This window comes from Triticum aestivum, chromosome 4A, assembly GCF_018294505.1.
Source record: "Triticum aestivum cultivar Chinese Spring chromosome 4A, IWGSC CS RefSeq v2.1, whole genome shotgun sequence".
NCBI classification, from domain to species: domain Eukaryota; kingdom Viridiplantae; phylum Streptophyta; class Magnoliopsida; order Poales; family Poaceae; genus Triticum; species Triticum aestivum.
The window spans coordinates 754,042,463-754,060,443 of NC_057803.1; the positions used below are offsets into that span (position 1 = coordinate 754,042,463).

A 17,981-nucleotide genomic window follows, 5' to 3' on the forward strand; every position below is an offset into this window, starting at 1 on the left:
TCGACCCCGGACTTGAAGAAGATCCGGACATATCCGTGGAACTTGTCGACGGGACATTCTACCAGGCAAGCTGTGATGGCACCTTAGTGGCCATCATCGCCGATTATCCCGGGTTGCTCCCTGTGTCGCATGTAAGTATAGCTGGGGTCCTAACTTCCGAAAAGGATTCCTTCGTTATGCCATACCTTATGTACATACGTTGCACTTTTATAGAAACGGCCCTCGGAACGCCGCGCTGATCCCATGGGGACTCATCAGCAAAGGGCATCCCGGCCAGGCAGGCTTAAGAGGAAGGTGGTCAGGGTTGAGGCACCGCTGTAGAGGTACAATTTAAACTTGCTCCGTGATTATCATTGCTGAAATGTGACAACGGTAATTATGTCCTGGCAGAAAGAGTAGCCGCCGGACTATATCCGGAGACCCTTCCGGCCACACCTCCGCCAGCCGGATTCCAGAACCGGACTCACAGATGGAGGCTGATGTGGGGATAATGCCAAATTTTCCTCGTACGGAGGATGCGGCCAGGCTTTCCGCTTCAAATTCTGAAGTGGAGAGTGCCATGAATCACCGGCGCAGATGGGACGTACTCCGCAATGGTATTTTCTCCGAGGAGGCGTTCAATGCCTTCAACTCAGGAGACGCATACATCCGTGCTGCTCAAGATGGACTTGCCAGAGCAACGGACCAGTATGCAAAAGATATACGGGTAAGAAAATTTGATAAGCATGTGTATCAGTAGCCCCTGAGGCTTGAAACAGTTGGCACAACTGATTTAAGGATCATTGTATGCATAGGTTCTTGTAGAGAAGAATACCCACTTAACTCAAGAGCTGGAAGAATGCAAGACCCAGCTAAGGGCAACAGTTGCCGAACGAGAGGAATCCCAGAAGGCCTCCACTGGTAATACTTGCCTTGAGGAAGAAAATTTTAAGGACATATACCAGTTGTTATTCGGCATGGTTTACAAATCTCAACAAAATATTGTGCAGACAATCCTGGAGAGAATCCGGAGATCGTTAAATACGATGAGACAAACTCTTTCAACTTTCACGCAATACATGAGCATGAGCCATGGACATAGCACTATATGTGGAATAGAATGGTGGTTGTGGAGAAGACAAAAAGGAGAAGATAGTCTCACGTCAACTAGGCGTATCAACGGGCTATGGAGATGCCCATTAATAGATATCAATGTGAGTGAGTAGGGATTGCCATGCAACGGATGCACTAGAGCTATAAATATATGAAAGCTCAACAAAAGAAACTAAGTGGGTGTGCATCCAACTTGCTTGCTCACGAAGACCTAGGGCATTTTGAGGAAGCCCATCATTGGAATATACAAGCCAAGTTCTATAATGAAAAATTCCCACTAGTATATGAAAGTGACAACATATGAGACTCTCTATCATAAAGATCATGGTGCTATTTTTAAGCACAATTGTGGAAAAAGAGATAGTAGCATTGTCCCTTCTCTCTTTTTCTCTCTTTTTCTTTTTTTTCTTTTCTTCCTTTTTTTTTCTTTGGCCTTCTTTTTTTTTCCTTTTTTTGGGCTTTCTCTTTTTTTTCTTCCTTTTTTTTCTTTTTGTAAAGTCCGAAGTCTCATCCCGAGTTGTGGGGGAATCATAGTCTTCATCATCCTTTCCTCACTAGGACAATGCTCTAATAATGAAGATCATCACACTTTTATGGATTTACAACTCCAGAATTACAACTGAAAGCTAGAACAAGGTATGACTCTATATGAATGCCTCCGGCGGTGTACCGGGATATGCAATGAATCAAGAGTGACATGTATGAAAATTATGAAGGTGGCCTTGCTACAAATACAATGTCAACTACATGATCATGCAAAGAGCAATATGACAAAAGTAATGCGTGTCATATGGACGGAACGGTGGAAAGTTGCATGGCAATATATCTCGGAATGGCTATGGAAATGCCATAATAGGTAGGTATGGTGGCTGTTTTGAGGAAGGTACATGGTGGGTGTATGGTATCGGCGAAAGTTACACGGTACAAGAGAGGCTAGAAATAATGGAAGGTGAAAGGGTGCGTATAATCCATGGACTCGACATTAGTCAAAAGAACTCGTATACTTGTTGCAAAAATTTAAAAGTCATCAAAAACCAAAGCACTACGCGCATGCTCCTAGGGGGATAGATTGGTAGGAAAAGACCATCGCTCGTCCCCGACTTCCACTCATAAGGAAGACACTCAATAAATAAAATTGTGCTCCAACTTCATCACAAAGCGGTTCACCATACGTGCATGCTACGGGAATCACAAACTTCAACACAAGCATTCTTTAAATTCATAATCACCCAACTAGCATTACTTTAATATCACTACCTCCATATCTCAAAACAATTATCAAGCATCAAATTGATCATAGCATCCAATTCACTTTCTATGATAGTTTTTATTATACCCAACTTGCATGCTCATCATTCTAGGACCAAATTATAACCATATCAAATATCATGTTGTTCTAAGGGACTCTCAAAATAATATAAGTTAAGCATGAGATACTAGCAATTTCTTCAAAATTAATCCACCACCATGCTCTAAAAGATATAAGTGAAGCACTAGAGCAAAAACTATCAAGCTCAAAAGATATAAGTGAAGCACATAGAGTATTCTATCAAATCCTAAGTAAATAGGCTTCGCCCAAAAGGTGTGTTAAAGCAAGTATGATTGTGGTAAACTAACAAGAAAATACCAATATAATACACGACGCTCCAAGCAAAACACATATCATGTGGTGAATAAAAATATAGCTCCAAGTAAAGTTACCAATGAATGAAGACGAAAGAGGGGATGCCTTCCGGGGGCATCCCCAAGCTTAGGCTTTTGGCTATCCTTGAATATCTTGGGGTGCCTTGGGCATCCCCAAGCTTAGGCTCTTGCCACTCTTTATTCCATAGTCCATAAAAGCTTTACCCAAAACTTGATAACTTCACAACACAAAACTCAACAGGAAATCTTATAAGCTCCGTTAGTGAAAGAAAACAAAACCACCACATAAGGTACTGTAATGAACTCATTCTTTATTTATATTGGCGTTAAACCTACTGTATTCCAAGTTCTCTATGGTTCATAAATTACTTTACTAGCCATAGATGCATCAAAATAAGCAAACAACACACGAAAAACCGAATCTGTCAAAAACAGAACAGTCTGTAGCAATCTGTAACTAACGCAAACTTCTGGAACCTCAAAAATCCTACCAAAATAGGACGTCCTAAAAAATTTGTTTATTGAACAGCAGCAAAAATAATCAATGCAAAATCTCGTTTCTGTGATTTATTGAAGTTTTTCTCGTGAGCACAAAGTTTCTATTTTTCAGCAGAATCAAATCAACTCATATCATAGGTTATCCTATAGGTTCTACTTGGCACAAACACTAAATAAAACATGACAACACATCCAAACAGAAAGTAGAAATTTTTTTTAACACTAAACAGGAACAAAAACAAAGAACATAAAGAAAATTGGGTTGCCTCCCAACTAGCGCTATCGTTTAACGCCCCTAGCTAGGCATTGAGATTTCAATGATGCTCACATGAAAGACAAGAATTGAAGCATAAAGAGAGCATCATGTAGCATGTGAAAAACACATCTAAGTCTAACATACTTCCTATGCATAGGCATATTATAAGCAAACAAATTTGCAAGGCAAGCAAGAACTAGCATATGCAAGGAAGAAGAAAGAGACGATAGCAATCTCAGCATGACGATTTAGTAAGATAAAAATTTCTACAACCATATTTTCCTCTCTCATAATAATTACATGTAGGATCATAGGCAAATTCAACAAAATAGCTATCACATAACATATTGTCGACACGATCCACATGCATGCAAAGTTGACACTCTTCCAAAATAGTGGGATTATCATTAACTAAAGTCATGACCTCTCCAAACCCACTTTTCTCAAAAATTTCATAAGATTTAACATTATCCAAATATGTGGGATCTAAAGTTGACACTCTTCCAAACCCATTTTTAATATTAATGCAAACGCTATTATCAATCTCAGATTCATCATGGGGGTTAAATAAATTTTCAAAATCAAAAGAAGAATCACCCCAATCATGATCATTGCAACAAGTAGTAGACATAGCAAAACTAGCATCCCCAAGCTTAGGGTTTTGCATATTATTAGCACAATTGACATCAAGAGAATTTATAGTAACATCATTGCAATCATGCTTTTCATTGAAGGAACTACTAAGTATGGGTGCAATAGCAACGATCTCATGTTTAACATAAGGAACTATAGCAAATTTGTCTTCATAAATATTGGCATCATGGCCACAAGAATAGCAAGCATCATGTTCGTCAAGGGATATTTCAACAAAATCATCAGAATCATCATAATCTATAGATTCATGCATATCATTATTTTCTTCCAAAGCAATTGTCATTCTTTCAATAAATTCTTGTACATGGACATTATGAGCAAAGTTTTCATTGCAATATTTAAGTATGATGGAATTTTCAAACTTGTTAAGAGTAAAGTCGTACTTTTCAATCAAAGAAGCAACTTCATGAGCACCCTTAAAAACGACAAATTCTTCAATTTGTTCTATATCATAGTAACTATAAACACCCTTTGCATAAGAAGATAAAATTTCACTATCATTGAACTCACATAGGTAGGGAAGGTGTTTTTTAGGGTTCTTTGAGCAACAAGTAAAATCACAAATTTCACAAAGATTCCAAGCATAGCATAGCAAACTGTTTATATGGAACCATAAAACTTTCCCTTTTTCAGACAAACGATGGCACACAAAATAAGCATGCTCATCTAAAGATTTCCCATCAACTAGGCTAGTTGGGGTTTCAGCACGAGCGCATAAGGATCGAAGATGATCCAAGTAGAACACTTTAAGTGGATCCATATCAATAGATTTTTAGCAAGCAAAGATGCAAGCACATAGAAGGCATATGGAGACATGAGCAAACAAAAAGACAAGCAAAAGAGAGGAGATTGGGAAAGAGAGGGCGAATAAAACGGCAAGGGTGAAGTGGGGGAGAGGAAAACGAGAGGCAAATGGCAAATGATGTAAATGCAAGGGAGATGAGTTTGTGATGGGTACTTGGTATGTCTTGACTTGAGCGAAGACCTCCCCGGCAACGGCGCCAGAAATCCTTCTTGCTACGTCTTGAGCTTGCGTTGGTTTTCCTCGAAGAGGAGAGGGTGATGCAACATAGTAGCGTAAGTATTTCCCTCAGTTTTTGAGAACCAACGTATCAATCCAGTAGGAGGCTCCTCAACAAATCCCACGAACCTGCACAAACAAACAAAGAACTCGCAACCAACGCGATAAAGGGGTTGTCAATCCCTTCACGGCCACTTGCGAAAGTGAGATCTGATAGAGAAAGTATGATACAATAAATATATTTTTGGTATTTTGTAATATAGATGCAGAAAATAAAGATGCAAATAAAAGTAGATTGAAAGCAAATATGATAAGAGATAGACCCGGAGGCCATAGGTTTCACTAGTGGCTTCTCTCGAGAGCATAAGTTTTACGGTGGGTGAACAAATTACTGTCAAGCAATTGATAGAAAAGCGAATAATTATGACGTTATCTAGGCATGATCATGTATATAGGTATCACGTCCGCAACAAGTAGACCGACTCCTGCCTGCATCTACTACTATTACTCCACACATCGACTGCTATCCAGCATGCATCTAGAGTATTAAATTCATAAGAACAGAGTAATGCATTAAGCAAGATGACATGATGTAGAGGGATAAACTCAAGCAATATGGTATAAACCCCATCTTGTTATCCTCGATGGCAACAATACAATACGTGTCTTGCAACCCTTTCTGTCACTGGGTAAGAACACCGCAAGATTGAACCCAAAGCTAAGCACTTCTCCCATGGCAAGAAAGATCAATCTAGTAGGCCAAACCAAACCGATAATTCGAAGAGACTTGCAAAGATAACTCAATCACATAAAATAATTCAGAGAAGATTCAATTATTATCCATAGATAAATCTGATCATAAACCCACAATTCATTGGATCTTGACAAACACACCGTAAAAAGAGATTACATCGAATAGTTCTTCACAAGAGAGGGGAAGAACATTGTATTGAGATCCAAAAAGAGAGAAGAAGCCATCTAGCTAATAACTATGGACCCGTAGGTCTGTGGTAAACTACTCACAACTCATAGGAGGGGCAAGGATGTTGATGTAGAAGCCCTCCGTGGTGGATTCCCCCTCTGGCATAACGCCGGCGACGGCTCCAAGATGGGATCTCGCGGATACAGAAGGTTACGGTGGCGGAAATATTTCTTCAGGTGGATCCTAGATGTTTTAGGGGTACGTAGACTTATATAGGAGGAAGAAGTACGTCGGTGGATGCCCGAGGGGCCCACGAGACATGGGCACGCCCTACAGGGGGGGCGCCCTCCTATCTCGTGGAGGCTCCGGTTGTTTCTTGACTTGCACTCCACGTCCTCTGGATCAAGTTCGTTCCAAAAATCACGCTCCCGAAGGTTTCATTCCATTTGGACTCCGTTTGATATTCCTTTTCTTCGAAATATTGAAATAGGCAAAAAAAAACAGCAATACGGGCTGGGCCTCCGGTTAGTAGGTTAGTCCCAAAAATGATAATAATGTATAAAATAAAGCCCATAAACATCCAAAACAGGTAATATAATAGCATGGAACAATCAAAAATTATAGGTATGTTGGAGACGTATCAGTCCTCGAGGAGCTCTTGCCTATTTAGGTAGGCCAAGAAGGGCTCGGTCCACAGGGCGATGACAACCATGATTTCATGGGCCGAAGGTGTTATTTCGGAGGCAGAGCCTCCGATTACGTCAGATGGTTCAGAATCTGGGGTTGTGTTCGAAGCCGGACTGGTATTGCCGGTCTCCCCTTCCCATACCACGGATGGCTTGAACAACCTTTCCAAGAAGATATTAGGTGGGACGGGGTCGCGTTTAGCGCCGATGCGGGCGAGGATATCTGTCTCTTGATTGTTTTCTCGGGCCACATGGTGGAATTCGAGCCGCTCGAACCGAGCTGACATTTTGAGGACGGCATTACGGTAGGCCGCTATTTTCGGATCCTTGGCATCGAAGTCCCCATTTATTTGTGATATTGCGAGGTTCGAGTCCCCGCGCACTTCTAGGCATTGAATGCCCATAGAGACTGCCATCCGAAGACCATGCAACAGAGCCTCATATTCGGCTGCATTGTTGGAGTCTGTGTATAATATTTGGAGTACGTATTGGACCGTGTCTCCGGTGGGGGATGTCAGGATAACACCCGCTCCCAATTCGGCCAGCATTTTAGAGCCGTCGAAGTGCATGATCCAATTGGAGTACGCACCGTACTCTTTAGGGAGTTCGGCTTCTGCCCATTCAGCGACAAAGTCAGCTAGTACTTGCGACTTAATGGCTCATCATGGTTTGTATGTTATGTCGAACGGAAGGAGCTCGATAGCCCATTTAGCAATCCGGCCCGTGGTGTCGCGATTATTTATTATGTCATTGAGTGGTACTTCGGAGGCCACCGTAATTGAACACTCTTGGAAATAGTGTCGTAGCTTCCTGGATGCCATGAAGAGCGCGTATGCTATCTTTTGATAGTGTGGGTATCGGGATTTGCATGGAGTGAGGATAGTGGACACGTAATATACCGTCTTTTGGAGCGAGAACTTGTGTCCGTCCGCTTCTGTTCGACGACGAGCACTGCGCTTACAACCTGGTGTGTTGCGGCTATATATAATAGCATAGGTTCGCCAGTATTTGGCGCGGTCAGGACTGGATTGCTTGCCAAGAGGGCCTTTATTTCTTCCAGTCCGGCCGTGGCCGCATCCGTCCACTCGAAGTGTTCGGTGCGTCGAAGAAGGCGATAAAGAGGAAGTGCCTTTTCTCCCAATCGGGAGATATAGCGGCTTAAGGCAACCACACATCCAGTTAGTTTCTGGATCTGCTTGAGGTCTGTTGAGATAGCCAACTGTGACAGAGCTCAGAGTTTTGCCGAATTTGCTTCAATTCCTCTATTGGAAACGATGAAGCCGAGCAACTTCCCGGAGGGTACGCCGAAGACACATTTTTCCGGGTTGAGCTTGATGTCGTATGTTCGGAGGTTGTCGAACGTGAGCCTCAAGTCATGTATTAAAGTCTCGACGTGTCTTGTTTTGATGACCACGTCGTCACGTATGCCTCCACTGTTTTGCCGATTTGCTTCTCCAGGCATGTCTGAATCATGCATTGATAGGTTGCGCCGGCGTTTTTGAGCCCGAAAGGCATGATATTGAAACAGAAGGGGCCATATGGTGTTATGAAGGCCGTTGCGGCTTGATCAGATTCCGCTATCTTTATCTAATGGTATCCGGAGTATGCGTCGAGGAAACACAATGAGTCGTGTCCTGTGGTGGCATCAATGATTTGATCAATGTGAGGGAGGGGGAAGGGATCCTTAGGGCAAGCCTTATTGAGGTCTTTGAAATCGACACATAGGCGCCAGGATTTGTCCTTCTTTGGTACCATTACCAGGTTTGCTAGCCAATCCGGATTTTTTATATCTCTGATGAACCCGGCCTCGAGTAGCTTGGCTAGCTCTTCTCCCATGGCTTGCCACTTAGGCTCTGAGAAGCGCCTAAGAGTCTGCTTGACTGGCTTGTATCCTTTTAGTATATTGAGGCTGTGTTCGGCCAGCCTGCGTGGGATGTCCGACATGTCTGAAGGATGCCAGGCGAAAATATCCCAATTCTCACGTAGGAAATTTCGCAGTGCGGCGTCTATTGTGGGGTTCAACTGTGTCCCAATGGAAGCTGTCTTTGTAGGGTCCGTTGGGTGGACCTGGAATTTGACTATCTCGTCCGCGGGCTTGAAAGAGGTGGACTTCGGTTGCTTGTCGAGTATCACGTCGTCTCTGTCCACTGTGGCGTGCAGCGTTGTTAGTTCTTCGGCTGCGAGGGCTTCAGATAATGCCTCCAGGGCTAGTGTGGCAGTTTTATTTTCGGCATGGAGTGCGACGTCCGGATCACTAGCTAGAGTGATGATTCCATTGGACCCGGGCATTTTGAGTTTCATGTACCCGTAATGTGGTATAGCTTGAAAGCTCATGAATGCGTCCCGCCCTAAGAGGGCGTGGTATCCGCTGCTGAACGGGGCCACTTGGAATGTAATTTCTTCGGACCTGTAATTCTCCGGCGTGCCAAATACCACATCCAGTGTGATTTTTCCTGCACACCGTGCCTCCCGACTAGGGATGATTCCCCTGAAGGTCGTGCTGCTTTGCTCAATGCGGCTTTTGTCAATTCCCATCTTGTTGAGGGTTTCCTTGTAGATGAGGTTTAATCCGCTTCCACCGTCCATGAGCACTTTAGTGAGCCGGAAGCCGTCCACGATTGGGGTAAGGACCAAAGTGGCTGGTGCCCGGACTATTCGGAATTGAGGTTCGTCACTGGCATTGAAGGTTATAGCCATGTCGTTCCACGGACTTATTGTTGCCACGTGGCAAACTTCTGCGAGACTGCGATGAGCTCGCTTGCGCCTATTATTTGAGGCGAAAGTCTCAAAGACTATCAGTACCGCATTGTTATCTTCGGCAGGATGTTGCTCTGCTATATGGTTTATGAGGAGATCCTCGCCGCTCTTCGCTACCTGCTGGAGTATCCAACATGCTCTAAGGCTATGTGTTGGCATGGTATCCGGTGTGCTATGAATTTTGCATGGCCCATTGAGCCATTCCTCCAATACGGTTAGACGCCCTGCAGCGGGCTTTGGTCTTTTGTTAATTGAATCGGGTGACTTACGAGAGTTCACCCTTTTAGTTCGGACGAAGGGTTTAGTGAGAGCCGGATTATCCTAGAAGTTTGTTTCGGTTTTCCAGGCGCTTTCCATCGCACAGTACTTCTGCACTATGGCCGCTAAGTCAGCAAAGTGTACTATGTCACGGCGACTTATAGCGTTGAGGATCCCTTTGTCCGTGCAATTTTTGCAAAAGAGTGAGATTGCGTCTTCCTCGCGACAGTCCTTGACCTTGTTTATCACAAGGAGGAATCTGGCCCAGTAATGATGTACTGTCTCTTGGGGCTCTTGTCTGATACGGGAAATATTGAATAAATCTGGTTGGGTGGGTGGATTTAAATCCGAATCCTGACCCAATCTGAGACCCAGGGGCAGAGAAGCTTCTGAGCTTGGCGGCTCGGGCTCCGGGATGTTGCCCAATTTTTCTGGCCCGCCGCCTGATTCTAAGTTCGGGGTTTGGGTCATGTCCTCTCGCGGGCGGGTGTCCGGCTCGGAGAGCTTGGGAATCCGGACATAGTTCGTCCTCAAGATAGAGGGATAATTCGTACGATGCTCCTCCACTACCGCTATCTCATGGGTGACCGGTGGAGAGTAAATCTCCCTTTGGTCGGGTTTAAGCCCGATCCGGTCATAATCCGTAGCGACGCCCAGAGCGGCGATGCGATCCCAGAGCTCATTAAGGGAGGAGAGCTCCATTGGATTCATCTGTTCGGAAAGTTCCGAATCGACGTGGAGGCTGTTTTTGATGACCTAAGAAGTCATCGTCGGCGCGACAGCCGATCGGGCAGTCATGACGCCGCCGCCCAGCCGAAGAGTTTGGCCTAGAGCCAGAGCTCCCCCAGAGGTGATGTTGTCCTTGACAACGAGACGAGCCATCAAGCCTTAACGCGACGACACAGTGGAACTCTCAGTGAAAGCACCAATGTCGGTGTGAAAACCAGCGGATCCCGGGTAGGGGGTCCCGAACTGTGCGTCTGAGGCTAATGGTAACAGGAGGCTGGGGACACGATGTTTACCCAGGTTCGGGCCCTCTCGATGGAGGTAATACCCTACTTCCTACTTGATTGATCCTGATGATATGAGTATTACAAGAGTTGATCTACCACGAGATCATAGAGGCTAAACCCTAGAAGCTAGCCTACGATTATGATTGTTGTTGTCCTACGGACTAAACCCTCCGGCTTATATAGACATCGGAGGGGGCTAGGGTTACATAGAGTCAGTTACAGAGAAGGAGATCTAACATCCGAATCGCCGAGCTTGCCTTCCACGCAAAGGAGAGTCCCATCCGGACACGGGACGAAGTCTTCAATCTTGTATCTTCATAGTCTAACAGTCCGGCCAAAGTATATAGTCCGACTATCCGGATACCCCCTAATCCAGGACTCCCTCAAGTATGCATATGCTGAAACACATTGGACCCGAGGAAGTGGATCCACTCGGATAATCTCTGTCATAATTTTCTCTGTGAGGCCGGCCTCGTTCGACCGGATTTTGGGCAAGAATGGATCTTGCATTGAATTGTGGGTCACGGTTGACGGTGTCCTAGAATAGAGGGTACTCACCACATTGTCTCCCGACCAGTGGGTCGGGCCGAGGACCCCCATGATGATTCACTAATGGGCACTTCGGGCAGCCCATGCCGAATACAAGGAGGCTTCCACAAGACTTGGTGCACAAGACAAGGACTCCACTAAACCCTAGGCCTACGGTGCATATATAAACCGATGCCAGACTAGTCAATAGACAATCTCATATTCATTAAGTACAATCTCGTGGTAGATACATGTACTCCATACTATCCTCATATCAATACAATCAAAAGCAGGACGTAGGTTATTATCTCCTTGAGAGAGCCCGAACCTGGGTAAAATCCTGAGAGAGCGCGAGGGGGGAGCAGCAGTGACGGGAAAGGATGGGGAAGGCAGCGCGAGGGGGGAGCAGCAGCGACGGGAGAGGATGAGGGAGGCGGCGCGAGGGGGGAGCACCAGCGACGGGAGAGGATGGGGAAGGCGACGCGAGGGGGGAGCAGCAGCTACGGGAGAGGATGGGGAAGGCAGCGTGAGGGGGGAGCAGCAGCGACGGGAGAGGATGGGGAAGGCAGCGCGAGTGGGGAGCAGCAGCGACGGGAGAGGATGGGGAAGGCGGCGCGAGGGGGAGCAGCAGCGACGGGAGAGGATGGGGGAGACGGCGCGAGGGGGAGAAGGGAGGGGATGGAGGCTAGGGTTCTCACCCAATGACCGCAAAGGATATAATTTAATGTACTATGTCGGCAGGCTAGCCTTGATTGTTTCAAATAGTTGGTATCAGTGACCACAAGTTAGTCAGTCTCTGATGAATGGCTTATAGTATTAGCTTTACATTACAAGTCCCCGACGGGTACGATGTTGCAACGGAGGGATATGTAAAATAAAACTAATGGCCGGCCGGCCGCATCGATTTTATCTTCTTGGCCATGCATCAACTTGTACAAAATATTATTTTTTCAAGGATACGTCTAAGTTAGATGTACTTAGACGTATCAGGATAATAGAAGAAGAACGCAAGGATATGACAAACCAGTTGTACAAAATAGTATCAAGGCCGGCAGCTTCCTCCCTCCCTCTTGCTTCCTTCCTCCTCCCTGATGTTCAGTGTTCAACTAGGGGCCGCGCGCCATGCCCGGATACTCCTCGACAATTCATGCTCTTGTGCTCCTCGCACTAATTATTCCGCTCGTCGTAGCACAGCCGTGGCCGGTCTGCGGCAAAGACAGCTACTACTCGGCAGGCAGCACATACGAGAAGAACCTTGTGGACCTCCTCCGCATCCTCCGCCAGGACGCCTACGACTCGCCCTACCTATTCGCCTCGGGCTCCCTCGGACACTGCCTGGGCCCTGGTTCTCTGCCGCGGCGACGTCAGCTCCTCCGACTGCTACGACTGTGTCCACGGGGCCGATCGGGACGCGGCCACAGCCTGCAACCGCAGCAGGGACGTGGCCCTCTGCTACAACCACTGCTACGTTCACCTAGCCAACCACGACTTCCTCGACCCCAGCAGCAGCTACTTGGAGCTAAATGTCTTTAGTGGTCACAAAATCACCAGCAACGACGTCGACGGCTACAACCGGGCGGTCACCGGCCTTCTCAGCGCCACGGTGCAGTATGCGGTGGACAACTCCGCCAGGCTCTTCGCCACGGGGCAATGCATGGGTAGGGCCCGACCCGGGGTTCCGCAATATCTACTCGGCGGCGCAGTGCGCGGCAGACCTGTCGCCGCCAGAGTGCCAGGGGTGCCTACAACGCCAACTGGCCATGTGGTCGACCAAGTTCCACGACGGGGTAGAGGGCGGGAGGATGGCTGGTCCGCGCTGCACCTTGAGGTCCGAATTGAACCACTTCTACTATGGCGACGCGATGCTCCTGTTGCCCACCAAGGCGGCCGCACCGGCGCCGGCGCCGGCACCCACAGCTGTGCCGGCCACTACCACAGGTCAAATCCTACTACTACCGGGTGTAACTACACCCATATCTTATATACTACCATGTGGTAGTATATATATATATACTAATATATCATTTTGAGTATGTTCATATACTATATACAAGATACTCCAAAGTGAGTTACATGAAAATTTTGCAAGTTGACCAACAGTTTTTTATTATATTTGTGAAATACATATGTATTTCACGTAAAAAGGAGTATGCTAAAAAGTAGTATAATACCTACCTAAACATTCTTATATACTACATACTACGCGTACATACACTCCAATATGATAGATACTACCTACAACATACGAAACAAAAATGGGAGTAATTACACCTGGTCGTAGGAAACATTTGTCCTATATATACACCTCAAAAAAGAGAATTGAGAGATGTGACACCCGTATTTTTTTTTCAAACCTGAAAGTCATATATGTATCCATGTCCTACTGTTCTTCACTATCTTGCAGTGTATTTATTTCTTCCATATATTTCATTGGCAAAACTATTGGACGACACAGTTCTTACTCATAAATGCCATGTAATATTCCAGGTAGCAAGAGGACCATCACGAAGATTATGCTAATAGGTAGGCTACAACTTTTGCCATCTTTTCACATGTGACGATTTAAATACCAGTAGCCCACTACTAGTGTTTTCTATGACAAAAGTGCAACTTTAAAATTTACCATGCATGTAATCATTGAAAATTCATTCTGACATTAAAATTTCAAACAAGGAGCTCTCGGTTTGCGTATAATACACGAATTTATGGAATTTAGCTTGTTGATACTTTTGCCACCATGCACTCTTGCATAAAGAGCAATTTAAACTACCGATGATCTTGGAAATCATAACTACTATACTATAGCCTTTGGTTTACAAAGAAGTAACATATGCTTTCATCTCAGTTTTGACATCAGTAGGTGCAACCTTGCTCTTTCCGTGTATGTATGTGCTAATATGGCATAGAAAGGGGAGAAGACTATGGTTTCACCTTTGCAAGAAGAGTAGCAACAACGAAAAGAATTATGAGGCCATGATAGCATCGTATGGATCTCTAGCTCCAAAACGGTACATGTACTCAGAGGTAGTGAAGATAACATCTTCTCGTAACAATGAGCTTGGAAAAGGTGGCTGTGGTGTGGTTTTCAAAGGAAGACTGAATGATGGTCGTCTGGTTGCTGTGAAATTCTTGCATGACTGCAAAGGAAACGGGAGCGAGTTTGTGAATGAGGTTATGAGCATTGGCAGGACCTCTCATGTTAATGTTGTTAGCTTATTTGGGTTCTGTTTGGAGGGATCAAAACGAGCTCTTATATATGAGTACATGTCCAACGGTTCCCTGGATAAGTACATCTACTCAGAGAGCCCCAAAGAAATTTTAGGATGGGAGAAGCTCTATGCGATTGCAATTGGGATTGCTCATGGCCTCGAATACTTGCACCATAGCTGTAATACACGCATCGTCCATTTTGATATCAAGCCTCAAAATATCCTTCTAGACAAGGATTTTAGCCCCAAAATTGCTGATTTTGGGCTCGCTAAATTGTGTCATACGAAAGAGAGTAAAGTTTCAATGACTGGTGCTAGAGGAACAATTGGATTCATCGCTCCGGAAGTTCATTCTCGAACCTTCGGAGTGGTTTCGACAAAGTCAGATGTTTTTAGCTATGGAATGATGTTGTTGGAGATGGTTGGAGGCAGGAGAAATGTAAAATCAATTGTTGAAAATTCCAGCGAAAACTATTTCCCAGATTGGATTTATGACCACTTTGCTCAAGATGAAGCTTTAAAGGCATGTGATGTAACAAGTGAAACTGTGGAGATAGCAAGAAAGATGACCTTGATTGGCTTGTGGTGCGTACAAGTTTTACCTGTGTATCGCCCTACAATAACAGGAGTCCTGGAAATGTTTGAGAGAAGCTTAGATGAACTGGGCATGCCACCAAAGCAAAACTTCTGTGAACTAGTGTAAGTTATTTCTCCCGTATTTTTGTTCAGTTGTTTTTGTGGGAAATTATTATTTGGCATTAACTTGATCTACACACTTATCTCTCATTTGCAGTGGAAGTTCAGTTCACAATACGGATGTACAAACGAATGCAAGTTCTACAAGTGCCAGATCTGAGAAGATAAGTGCTGTGAATTCAGAAATACTAGAACGGTCGTCAACTCTTTGAGCAGATATATAAGCCACGTGGATCCAAAAAATCCTACAATGATTTCCAACTCTTTTGAGAAGGTGACCTGCAATGGAGTACATTCAGAAATTAAACAAGCGCAATGAAAATTCGGCATTGTAAATATTCCATATGTATGCATGACCTACACTCAAGAGCATGAACATCTTCCGTTTTGTCTACATGAACATCTTCGAAGTTTGGGTCATCGCCATCCGATCTCATCTCGAGGGCCAAAACTATGCTCAAAGTACTAAGATTTGGTATTCAGAGTATTATTCGGCCAATTAAGCCTCCAATACTGCCTCAAATGAGAAAACTTTGTACAATAATTGTCTTCATCTCGTCGAAATGGTTGATTTTGATATAAAAATCGCCTCAATCCGAGAACTTATGTAAAAGTTACAGCCATCTGAGTGCGGCTCTGTCATGGGGCAAAAGTGGCGCGCCCCATCAGACACGGTGTCTGATGGGTAGCGCGAGTAACAGCCTGTTTTGCGCGAGCGATTCGGCCTTGAAGATGCCTCGAATCGACAAATGTTCAACACAAAAGTTGTTCGACTCGTTGAAACGGTCAAATTTGCTTTTGGGCTCATCTTCATCCGATGTCGTTTGTGGCCTGTGGAACCTAAAAACCAAACTGATGTTACAGACTTACCTAAATCCGAGTTTGGTTAATTTTGCAAAGATTTGGATGTGATCTGGAGTCCTTTTCTTATACGGGAAGATCATCCGCCTCTTATATACCTAATGGGTGACGGCCGATTAAACAACACACAATCGAGCAAATCATCTACCACTTTTTACCTTTAATTTTATCCCTTCTTCTTCTTCTTCTTCCTCGTTCTTCGTCTGTTCTTTTTGTTGCAGGGCGGCGATCCACGAGGCCCTAGGGGCGATCAGGTCGACCTAGGGCAGCCCATAGCCGCCGCGCGCCCTGACGGGGTCCCTCCCGGGTGTGTGGGGTTTCGAGTCCTTAAAAGCCCCCGCCGGATTGCTCGCGTACCGCGCTTCCGGACGGGTCTCCTTCGACGTGAGCTGCGGTGCATCATCCTCGGTGTTGGAGGTACACGGTGACGTGTTCGTGTGCGAACACACTTTTTAGCGATTCCGCTGGGGATGAAGCTTTGAACGGTCTCCAGCCCATTCTTGCTACGAAGAGATCCTCATCTAGGGTTTGCAATCTACAAAGGTAATATGAGTACCCAATTCCCTACTGTATATGCAAATAATTCATATGGTGTTACTAGATCGTTCAATGAGTATACTCTATCGGCCAACCCTAGTTTTTTTAATCATGCATCTAACTACGTGCAAGGGCCGATTCAAAGTAATTTACACGTTTCAACTTCTTATGATACTAGTAACATGAGACATATGTATTCCAACTCACATGCATCGGCAACCCAGCAAATTCATATGCCAATGAGCAACATGATAAGTTTGGTTAATCAATTTGAAACACCCCAAGTTAGAACTTCTAATAGCATGCAACAAAGTGTTTCTCCTTCTTATTTCATCGGCAACGAACATGCAATATGTCAATCCAAACTTGCCGATGGATGGTAGAATTGGCCATGTTACTTCTAGCTATTCGGCCAGTTACTCTCAACCATCATATGCTACACCTCTTGTTAGTAACTTTTCGGCACCGTATAGAACTATAGATGTTCATAATTTGGCTTCATACCTTCCTGGTCATAGCTGAATAAATGTAAATTTTACAGGAGCGGTTGTGCCCAATATTATAGAAAATGAGGTAGTGGTGGCTGCATTGAAGAGTTTAGCCCAAATAAGAAGATTCGTGCTCTTTGCCTTGAAGAACATGATAAAGGACTAGTTCCTGATTATAATGCAATAAGAGCTAGAGTTTTGCAAGAAGATGAATCTTTGCTAATTGATAGAATTGACGAGCAAAAATATGGTTCTATAACAATGCATATGCCTTCACCTAGTACAACATCATATTATACACCCCCTACGCAATTTCAAAGTTTCGGCAACACACATGTGTCATTGCCAAAAGAATCTAAAAGCACCGAGGGGCAATTATATCCGGAGTAGGCTGAAATTGAGAAAAAACTTAAAGCCAATTTTACCGCTCGCTGCTAGAAACAAATAGAAAAAAATTTAGCTCAGATAAAAGAAGCATTGCCAATTGATAGTATCAATGAAAAGAATGATGATTCAGAAACTAAAAGTGCTTCGGTTGAAAAGGCTGAATTAAGTAGTACCTCCCAAACTCCACGCCGACGCTGGAGCAGATGTCGTCGCAATGGCTGAGCCCGAGGACTCATGTCCACCACGAGGATGCCGTCGTCGCCACACCATCCTTGCTTGAACAGACATGATTCCAAATACATCCGCAATGATAGAAGCAATCGTCTCATCGGAGTAGAATCTGAAGAAATTTTATTCAGCGCCGCCAACGCCGTCGCCAAAGCCAAGACAATGAACAACCTAAAAAAAACTAAGCTATTTTGGCTTAAAACTATCCACGCGTGGATCCGGCGACCCCCCACATCGCCGACGACC

The 17,981-nt window shown here is 44.8% G+C and overlaps 1 pseudogene; it reads left to right on the forward strand.

The window, feature by feature from the left end:
* Window positions 1–12,451: 12,451 nt before the first annotated feature.
* LOC123084656 (LEAF RUST 10 DISEASE-RESISTANCE LOCUS RECEPTOR-LIKE PROTEIN KINASE-like 2.4) lies at window positions 12,452–15,241 on the forward strand (annotated as a pseudogene).
* Window positions 15,242–17,981: the final 2,740 nt, after the last annotated feature.